The sequence below is a fragment of the Theobroma cacao genome, chromosome 9 (assembly GCF_000208745.1).
Source record: "Theobroma cacao cultivar B97-61/B2 chromosome 9, Criollo_cocoa_genome_V2, whole genome shotgun sequence".
In the NCBI taxonomy this organism is placed as follows: Eukaryota; Viridiplantae; Streptophyta; class Magnoliopsida; order Malvales; family Malvaceae; genus Theobroma; species Theobroma cacao.
In genome coordinates this window covers 18451960-18463404 of record NC_030858.1, presented here as the reverse complement: position 1 = coordinate 18463404, position 11445 = coordinate 18451960, and the positions used below count along the sequence as shown (strand labels likewise).

Genomic DNA, 11445 nt, shown 5'->3' with positions numbered 1-11445 from the left:
ATATATATATATATATATATATATATATATATATATCTATAAAATAAAGTAATATATTATATATATACATATATTTAATTTATACATAAGTATTACTATAACTTATAATAGACTTTATTTATATGATTACACTTAATAACTTTATTAGTTATCACCTTAATTTTTATAACATATTGTTTATAATTAATTATTATTTATACAAACTTTGATATAAAAATTAAAACATTATAACATATAAGTTGTATCATTAATTTCATATATATAAGAAAGTAATATATATTATATATATACATATATTTAATTTATACATAAGCATTACTATAACTTATAATACTTTATTTATATTATTACACTTAATAACTTTATCAGTTATTACTTTAGTTTTTATAACAAATTGTTTATAATTAGTTATTATTTATACAAACTTTGATATAAAACATTATATTAAATAAGTTGTGTCATTAATTTTATATATGTAATAAAATAATACATATAATTATATACTATATAAAATCAACATATTACTTATACTTATTATAAATAGGGTTCTTTTCAAAAATAATCCTCATGTATGAGGTATTTTTAAAAATAGCTCTCTTTATAATTTTAATTGTTTTTAGTCAAGAGAAATTAATATTAGACAAAATTGCCCTTAATGAAACTGACCATATTTTTGGGCCCATGCTTCAAACCGACCCATATTTTTAGGTCAAGAATTTTACCATTTTCATTTCTCAACTTTCCTCAACAAACTAAGCTTTCCTCGAGACCAAGCATTCCTCACTAATCAAAGAAAAACCTTTGAGCGTTTTGCGTATTTTGAGCCTTGATAGAAGCATTTTGGAGTGGTTTGAGCATAAAGGTATTTTCTTCATTGATTATGCTGTTGAATGAAATATGGTGTGTTGTTGGAAGTTTTTGATTTTGTTAAATGGAAGTTAGTAGTGTTGGTGGTTTTTGAGTCGAACGTTGAGAAGGCATGTATGATTGGTTGATAGGGCATGTGTGACTAGTTTTATACGTTGGGTTTAGGGGTTTTAGGTATTGCATAACTTAAGGTTTGCATGACTGATTGATAAGGCATGCATGACTAGTTTTATGCGTTGGGTTAGGGGTTTTAGGCATTGCATGACTTAAGGTTTGCATGACTGGTTGATGAAGCATGCGTGACAGGTTTTATGTGTTGGGTTAAGGGTTTTAGGCATTGTGTGACTTAGGATTTGTGTGTTTGGTTGACAAGGCATATGTGACTGGTTTTAGGCATTGGGTTTAGGGGTTTTAAGCATTACATGACTTAGGGTTTGGGTGACTGATTGATGGGGGATTGCGTGACTAGTTGATTGAAAATTACGTGATTGGTTGATTGGCATTGCATGACTAGTTTTTAGTCATTGCATGAGTGGTTTGAAGGGTATTGTGTGACTTAGGCATTGCGTGACTGGTTGTTAGTCATTGTATGATTGGTTTTTAAGTATTGTGTGACTGATTTTTAGACAATGCGTGACTAATTGATAGGGCATTGCGTGACTGTTGATAGGCATTGCGTGACTGGTTGATAAAGCATTGTGTGACTACTTTTTAGTCATTGCGTGACTAGTTGATAGGACATTGCGTGATTAGTTGATAGGCATTGCATGACTAGTTTTTAATCATTGCATGAGTGGTTTGTAAGGCATTGTGTGACTGATTTTTAGACATTGTGTGACTAGTTGATAAGGCATTGCGTGATTGTTGATAAGCACTGCATGACTGATTGATAAGGCATTACATGATTGGTTGATAGGCATTGCGTGACCGGTTGATAGGGTATTACATGATTGGTTTTTAGGCATTTAGTGACTACTTGATAGGGCATTGCGTGATTGCTCTCTAGTCATTGCTTGGATATTAATGCTTGTAACAACCGCTCTTCAATCGCTACCGTCGTCCAAGTCTTACGGGAGAACCCACCAAGTCCTAACCAAGCTTTATTCGAAACCTTTGTATAACAATAAACCCATTCCACCAATTTATTTAATTACTTGAACCATACATCCTTTATGTAACATAACTTAAACAATAGCTATGATAACTTAACTAAACTTTTATTTAACATAATTCTGAAAGCACATCAAGGTCTTTAATATCCACCATACATTTACATTAATTATCCACCATACATTTACATTAATACTATTTACAATCAAATAATGCTACGAATGATTCGACCTTTAGCAGCAGAGTGACTTAGAATGAAATGCTATGAGATGTCTTTACCTATCCGCAGTGAACCATAAGTGCCAATGATTGCACGCTAAGTCGATCATTATCTGCAAAAAGGAAATAAGAGGGTGAGTCTCACAAATTCAGTGATCATCGGCTCCGTGAGTAGGGCATAGATGGGAAACAAGCATAAAGCAGGTAAATTTGAATGATAAAACCGAAATAAGAATAATAATTTTAGAAAAATCAAATCACAAGTAGAGTGTTTGTGCCTTGTAAAAATAATGCCGAAAAATCATAATAAAATATTTCACTTGGCAAACGGTGCCGAAAACAAGTGTAGCAAAATAGAGTTCTATCATCAAAAACATCACTTGCCATCAAAATATGAATAACAGTATAAAAGTATGCATGCTCCCAATATGTGTAGCAAGTAAAGAAATCAACGTGTACAACCACATAAACCAACTCATGATTGTCAAGTAAGCACTGAAAGCTTTTATTTAAACAAGAGGAGCTGTAGAAAAGCCTTAACTCTCCACCATGCAAAAGAGTATGCGTCGAAAAACTCACAAGCCTCTCGAGTAGGTAAGCATAATAATTACACGTGGACCCACTTCCACGTAATAACAATCCGGGAGCCTCGCTCTACCAGATTTTCACAGCCATGGCAATCTCGACTATGTTGGCCAACATCGAAGAAATCAAGTGGTCGCAACCGTGTATATCATCGGTGCCCTAGTCATGTATATATATATCACAGGCCGTGGACCCCGTCACGCCTAACAGCCCATCGGCAACCCAAAGGTTCTCTAGCTAGAGCTCACTTGTGTACAAGGGTCACACTATACCGATGTGACGTTCGACCTACTCTCGACGGTCTTGGTTTGTCAAAACCATTTTCAAAATCAAATTGAGGTTTCCAAGTCTTTCATGTAAAACTATTTGAAAACAAGTTCGATAACCTTTCAAATTGCTTTTCACGTAAAAAGGCATGGTGTATTCTTTTATACAAAGATCGGACTATAACTGGTGCTTAAAACTTGCATTTTAAAATCATCTAATAATCGCATTTAACTATGCATATCACACAAAAATACAAGGCACGGATTTTGATGCAAACATCATAAAAAGGCTTGTTTCTAGTTTTTAAAACACTTTACACATATAGCTTATCTATAGATATATCAAAAACAACTTTCAAACATTTAAGCATCCATAAAATACCTATGGTTTCTGCCAGCTCATGCTTTCCACAATAGCAATATATTAATCATTGTAAATCCATTTTAAGATTGCCTATCAAGGCTAACAACTCAAGCTATCCACAATTGCGTTTAAGAAAATCGGCAATGTTTATTAACGTAAATCCATATATAGTGTGGAGATTTTGAAATAGGCACCCCCTACTCACCGTACAATAGTGAGATACTATGTCGCTATTGACTCAAATGCATATCTAGTTAATTTTACTTACTGATCACCCGTTACCTCATCCGATACGCCACCACCGTACACTTTCTCAACTTATATGCCTCCTAGCAACCATTTAAACCCAATACACTTAATTGTGCTCATACACGGGCAGCACATAAATCAACAATTCCTCAATCAAATTTTATAGTTCTCATCAATATTATCCATAATCATTTAACACATAACCCACACACTTTCAACCAACTATAGTTAACACAATATACTATACTCACATAGCATGCACACTTTTTGGTTTTAGCTTGAGTTCTACGCACCTAGTTCATAATTTCTTCACATCCATGGTCACTATCGCTGCCAGAAACATAAACCATCAGCACACATCTCATTTCTCCTTTCTACTTATGATTTCAAGACTAAAATACTTACCCATAGCTTATCTAGCTCAAAATCACCATGGATTCCAAGATTAACTCACAAGCATGCATCTATTTCTTTCAATTCTTGGAAGAGCTTTTCTACCACAAACATTCTCACACAATTACCAACTAAAACCAAAGTTCTACTTACCTTTCTTAGCTTGGAACCACTAGGCCGAACCTTCCTTGTCTTTTTTTTCTTTCGCCTTTCTTTCTTTCTTTCTTTCTTTCTTCCTTTCTCTCCTTACTTCCAAGCCGATTCTCTCTCTTTTTCTTTCCAAAGGTGCGAGTTTTCTCAAGGCAAAGATATTTTGCCATTCCTTGGTGTGGGCGGATTCTCTTAAGTTCCCCATCACTCAAATTTTCTTTTTTTTCTTCTCTCATGGGCGGATTGCCCAAAGCTTGGTCATTTTGTTATTTTTCTTTTTCTTTTATGTGGTTAAAATTACAAGTCAAAAAGGCTTTTGGACCTTTCCACCCGCCACTTTCATTGACCATTCTTTTTCCATTATTTTCTTTTTTTTTCTCTTTACATGTCATGCCAATCAATTCTCTTTCTTTGTTTTCTTCCTATTAAATATTATGTTTATGCCTTTTTCTTTTCAAATCACATTACCATTCTTACTTGTATACCATGGGCTATCCTTGCCAAACCATGGATTTTTTCAATTAAATATTTTTTTCTCTTTATCAACTTTCACATGGTAGGGTCCCACATGTTTCCCACTAACTTCCTCCTTTTTGCATGTAATAGTGAATTTCACATGCATATCTCATATTCCACATAATCTAACCTTCCTTTGTTAGTAAATTCCTATTTAACTCTAAATATGAAAATTTGCATATAAGTTTTCAAACTTTTCTTTATTTACCGTGTAGCCCTCCAAACTTTCATCCTTTACAATTTGGTCCTTCCAACATTTCTTAACTCCAATTTTCTTCTATCTTCCTTCCTTTACACATGTACAAATAAAATATAAAATTTACACTTCAACAAGGTGTCACCATTAGATTTAAATAGATACTCTATTTAATAAAGGCACGTAGGCCTCGCTAACGTCGTTTTCTTTTGAAATTTTTTCTTATTTCTTATCCTCCACTTAGATTAGTCATATAATCCTCTTTCATATCTAATTTCAACAACAGTTAAAATATTAATATTTTAATATTATTTTATTAATAAAATATTATTTTATTCTAAAATTTTTCTCTAGCTTTCTAGGGCTCCAAAACATTTTACTTTGCCCCGGTTTAGCTCTATAGCACCTTTTTAACTCCACAACTTCAACCTCAATAAGATATTATTATTTTATTATTATTTTATCGCATATGAAATATTTTATTCCAAAATACTCTTTTCACTTGTCACTGCTCTTTGGCACTTAAATTGATGTAAATTGACTCTTTGTCTTATCGATAAGGTCATATTAGTTTTTATACGAGGATACAAGGTGTTACAATGCTTTTTTGTTTTTTGCTCAACTTTAATGCTTGTATTATGTATCTGTTTTGTTACTTAATAAGCCATGCTTCGCACATGCTTCATGTATTTTCTTTTAGTCTTTTATGTATGCAAAGATAGTAAAAACTAGTTTTTGTTTTTTTTTTTAATCTTCCTTGATCATATTTGCTAAATGGAAATGTTATCTGTTTTCTGTTGCAGATGACCAGAATAGAACAAGAGAACATGGAAGCTTTGCTTTGTGTTCTAAGGGACTAGTGGGCTTCAATGCTGGCATTAACATCCACCATAAGTGGATGCAACTTCATGTCATATACGAGGCGTTGTGAAAAAAAAATGAGTTGGACGCAATGAAGAGAACATGTTTCAAGAAGTTGATGGACAGAGAATTAAAAAAGAGTTTATTCTATGCTAGTCTCATGCACAACCTACTGCTCCACAGAATAGATGAACTCGATGCCATCGAGGGTGAGTTATGGTTTGCCAAGGCAATACCAAGCCCCATTTCTCAAAGTGTGAGTTCTACCTAGTGACAGGACTTAAGTTTGGCCCCATGTCGACTATTATTTTTAGTCCCTACAAGGCCATCCCAAGAGGAATTCATGAGAGGTACCGAGGGATGGAGAACCAAATGAAGCTCCAATATGTGTTAGATATGGTTAAGAAAGGGTAGTTTGATCTAGACGAAAACATAACAAAGATGGCCTTTCTCTTGATGGAGAATAATATTTTATTCAATTAAGACTATTAAAGATAAGTGACTCATGGCTATTGTCACTGGTTGATAACATTGACTAGTGAAATGCATTCCCATGGGGTCCCTATGTATGGAGTCTAACCGTGGACTACATATTAATGGGCTTCCAAGTTCCACCAATAGGGATGTCTCAAAAGAAATGTTGTCACTTATATGGATTTGTATGGGTGCTTCAAGTAGTGTGTTGTAAGGTTTTTCATTTTCCTTTTCACATATGACTTTATTAAATGATTATAATGTTTTACAATTAACTTGTAGTTTTAGGCATTGGAGGCCATTCTTGATATCTAAAGCTTTTTTGAATCTTGGCGCTAATTTGAAGGTGTTTATCCAAGAATGCTTAAATAGCATTCTGATGAGAGGCCCACAAGCGTCTATAAGCTAATTATAGATTTGAAGAGTGAAGGTAGGGTAAGGTAAGCAGCGATATTATTTTTTATTTTTTTGTTGTAATATGTCAACTATTTTTCAACTTAATGGTAATGTATGTTTTGGTACAGTTGCATGCATTAGAAACCTTGAAGCCAACTGTGGATGAGACATTGAAGGCATATTGAGCCGATATTGATACCCTTGAAGGGTCGAGCAGCATTCAGTCCCCAACAAAGACAAAAGATCATCACGCAATGCAAGGAGAAAAGAATTACAAGAGCCGTTAAGCAAAGGCGCATTACTAATAAGGAGGTCGATGCCCTTCTTACTACTATTGAGGCTTTTGTTGCTCAATCATTGGTTGATGATTAAGAGCCCGACTCGACGCTGTGTCCTCAAATGCATATATTTTAAAAGCATGGGTTGAAATGGATGAGGACACAGTGGAAGAAGGACCTACAGTCACTATAACTGGAAATCTAGTGAAAAATGCAGTCAATGTAGTAAGAGATTTAGTGGGAGATGTAAGGGCTAGAGGACTAGATTGTATGTCGGCTTCTCGACCATGTTGAGGTATGAGCTTCTAGCTTTTTTCATTTTCAACATATAACATTTAGGATCTATTCGATGTTTTAATGCGTTTAATTTCTATCACTATATAAGGTCAATCTATCAGTCAATAAGATGGTGCATGCAATGAAGAGTGCGATGCCCACAGGGTCGATGGTGATGAGCCAACTAGTTCGGCTCAAAGTTCACCTCGTCCTACCCCGTACATAGATCCTCCTCATAACTCAACTTCGATTGAGGCCCCACATCCTACTCATAACACAACTTCGCTTGAGGCCCCATAGCATGCTCAAAGCAGACCTTCTCCTGAGGCTCCACCAACACCTCTGATTGAAAATGCAGGGCTAAGCATGGCTAGCAAATACCTATGAAGCCCTTACATTAACCCTTTATTAGTCCAGAGCAAAGCGAAGAATGCGTTGAAAGACTAATACGAACGCTTTAGGAATAATGACCAAGCTAGGTAAAATGAAAACATTACACGATATTTGGTATTACAATTCGAAATAATTGAATTCAACGACTTTTTGACGTCGGTATTTTATATAGGCAAGGTTAACATTTTGGGCATCGTAGGGTAGGAAGGCCCTTGAATTTTTAGGCTAATGGAGAAGTAGGATGAGTGGCTAAACAACCAACACATTGACACATGCATTAGTGTCATGTGTAAGCACAGTCGGGAGCACCATTCCCTGCTATACAAGTAGAAAATATGCATTGTTGACACAACTTTCTATGTAAGTATATTATAATGAGTTTTAATTATTAAAATATTTTTTAAAGGGATTAGTTCATGGCATCTAACAATTGAGCGTAACTTAATTGATAGGAGATTTTACATGCCCTCTGCTGTGAAATGGACCCTACACTCCCTTATTCGAAGTTCAAGCTGATGAAGGTGGTTATTCCTAAACTTTTGCTTGATTATGTGAGAGGTGACAGTCTATCGTGGAGGAAGCCATTGCATGAGGTGGACTTAATTTTGGCATTGTGCCATTTCAAGAGCCACTAAGTTCTAGTGCATATCAACTTGGTCAACTGGGGTATAACGTTGGTGGGCTCCTCATATGGTTGTTTGGATGCAATTACAATTGGATTGCATGAGAATCAAATGCGTCCCATAACTGTATTAATTCCCACTATATGCCACCAGTTTGGGTACTTTGATAGTGCGCGTTGAAAAAAATGACCTTGGACATAAATGAGCTGGCAATTAAATCGTGAAACCCCAATACAAGAGGATGGGAACATTTGCAGGGATTAGGTAATCCCTGCAATGGAGTGGCTGATCGATACGCCTGACCCAACTTTAAGAAAGGACGCCATTAAAAGGTTGAAGAAAGGATATGCACTACAGATTTTTGCTAATAGTATTGAGACTTAAGCTTGTAACTTTGTTTATTTTTTCAATTCAAACTTAAGTTTGTAAAGTAACTTTGTTTATTATTGCTTTAAACCATAGAGTTATAAATTTTTGAATTATGTATAGCTTTACAATTGTGGAAATCATATCTTTTGCAGATAAATAAAATTTATAACTAAACATGAGTATAGCATATGGGCATTACGTGACAATTTTTAAGGCATTGCGTGACCCACATCCGGCATTGCATTATGTGACTTAGGCATTACATGACAATTTTTTAGGCATTGAGTGACTTAGGCATTTCCAGACCTTCCTGTACGATTTTGAAAGCAAAAACTCTATTTTTTAAGGCCCTAGATGAACATTTATCGATAGATTACCAATATCTATAGATGACTTACCAAGGCCACTAAATACTCTCCCTTCTACATTCTATCGAAAGATTCCTCGTATCTATCGATATATATAAGCTCTCAAAAAAAAAAAAACTGGTTGTCATCTATCGATAAATTCTATAATCTATTGATAGATGGTGTCTCGTGGTCTTCCTTAAGTTTGACTGACCACATCTATCGATAGATAGCATTATCTATCAATAGATGAGGACTCGAGACCAATAATAAAAGTTGCTCAAAAAATATATCGATAGATAATGCGATCTATCAATAGATGACCACTTCATGCTAAGTATTTGCATGCGATCAATTGATAGATGTTACAATCTATCCAAAAATGCTCTCTTTTAAACATTTCTGTCGCTTCTTTTCTCTCAAACCCATGACTTTGCCCTCCTTCACCTTCCTAAGTCATTTAAACTTAACCTCATCTTTCTTAATTTTTCAATCGATTAAAGTGATTTTCCTCTTTTTTTAGCCTTCTACCTCAGACCTTTCATCAAATTCGACCCAAAATCCTACTAAATTTCTCGTTCATAATTCCTAAACCCTCGGTTCTTTCTCTCTCCGATTCTCACCCTTTCGTTGTGATTTGTAACAAAGTGGTCCAATTAAAAACAATCTACTCAATAATCTTCACCTTTCCACCAAATCTTTGATCCCAAATCCCTCATTTTTCCTCAAACTTCACCATGAGTCAAAGGCCCAATGAACCAAGGTAACCGCTCACTGAGTTCCTGGTGGCTTTGCTAGAGTCAGGTCTTCCTTCACTCTTGACGAGAGTTCTTTCCTTTATAACTTCACTCATCTGTCGCATGTCCAAAAACTCAACAATTTTGCCAAGCGAAAGGTAATGCTCGAGTGCATTATTGCTTTGATTTCTTGGAATCCATTCATTTTTTGTTTCTTGCCAATTTTGAGTATTTAGGCTGGACTCATTACTTGAAATTGAATTGGAAGTATTCTGAGAACTTGGTTAGGGTCTTTTATTTCAATGCCATTCAGAAATTTCCTGATTTAGAGTCTGATGAATTAATCTCCTATGAAGATAGGTTTGTCATTCATGTCATGGGAAAACGCATTTGTGTCACCGCATACTTATTAATCGCATCTTCCAAATTCAGACCCATCAGGATGATCTTAGATATGTTCTTGATGATGGCAACCTCTGCTCCGCCTTTGTTTATCCTTTGCTTAATGACCAAGGCGGCTCTAGTTGCACGAGGCTTTATTTTTTCGATCATGTCCTCCACCTCATGCCATTTTGGATGTTCTTAACTTGTTTTCATATGTAAATTCAGATGTTCTTTGAATTTGTAATTTGGATATTTGCTTTATGTTCTCGGATATGTTTAGATGCTGGATATTGTTGACATCTTTACTGATTATTGTTGACATCTTTACTGATTATTGTTTCGATCGTGAATATTGTTGCCCTCTTTCTTGTTTAATGTTCAACTAGTGGATATTGTTGGCTTTTGTTACATTCTTTAATGCTTATCTCAATTATTTGCTACGTATATTTGACAAACTAAGTGTTCAAATTGTTTTTCAGATGTTCAAACAAGTCCAAACGATCCCTTAAAGAAGTTTAATAAAAGAGCTAAGCACCTTAAGTAAGAAACATGCAAAAAAGCTCTTTAAATTTGAAAATTGTCATTTATCTATCGATAGATTATTTTCATCTATCGATAGATAAGTTCAACTATCGATAGATGAGGAACATCTATCAATAGTTGAATGTTTTTGGCATTTGGACTTCGAAGACTATAAACATCAATCGATAGATGCTCGACATCTATTGATAGATACCTAACCGGGAACCATATTAAAGGACTTTAACATGGTATCTATCGATGATAAACACCCGAAAATGATTGAAAAGGACTGTAACATGCATCTATCAATAGATAGCCACCCAAGTATTTGAAAAATAGGTCCTGAACTGAATCTATCAATAGATGCTTACATCTATTGATAGATGGCCTTATATTTGAAAGATATAAAATACAATCTAGTTCTCATGCAAACCAAGCATTCCTAGTTCTCTTCTAATTCTACAAAATTGGTCCTCACTTAATGGTTTGGTGAATATATCAGCTAATTGATGCAAGGTATCCATAAATTCTATTTTAACATCTCCCTTAAGCATATGATCTCTAATGAATTGATGTCTAATTTCTATGTACTTAGTCTTAGAGTGTTGAATAGGATTTTCAAAGATGTTTATGGCATGAGTATTGTCACAAAAGATAGGAATATATGCCAAAATCATTTAGCTGTTGCCTAATCCATAACATTTGTGCACATAAAGATTAAAAACATGGAACAGGCACTCATTTCTTAGAAAGTAATTAACAATGATGTTACACATTTAATCTATCAATGGCAATGGACCATACATACTGAAATAAACATCAAGTTCATAAATAATGATCAAAATATCATAACAAAAGTATTTTGGCTCC

At 34.6% G+C, this 11445-nt stretch overlaps 1 long non-coding RNA gene across 1 annotated transcript; it reads right to left on the bottom strand.

The window, feature by feature from the left end:
• LOC108663377 lies at window positions 2115-4382 on the bottom strand. The gene is made up of 3 exons (XR_001929353.1): window positions 4066-4382; window positions 3954-3990; window positions 2115-2309 (listed from the first exon to the last, which is right to left on the bottom strand). It is a non-coding gene; the product is annotated as an uncharacterized LOC108663377 (long non-coding RNA).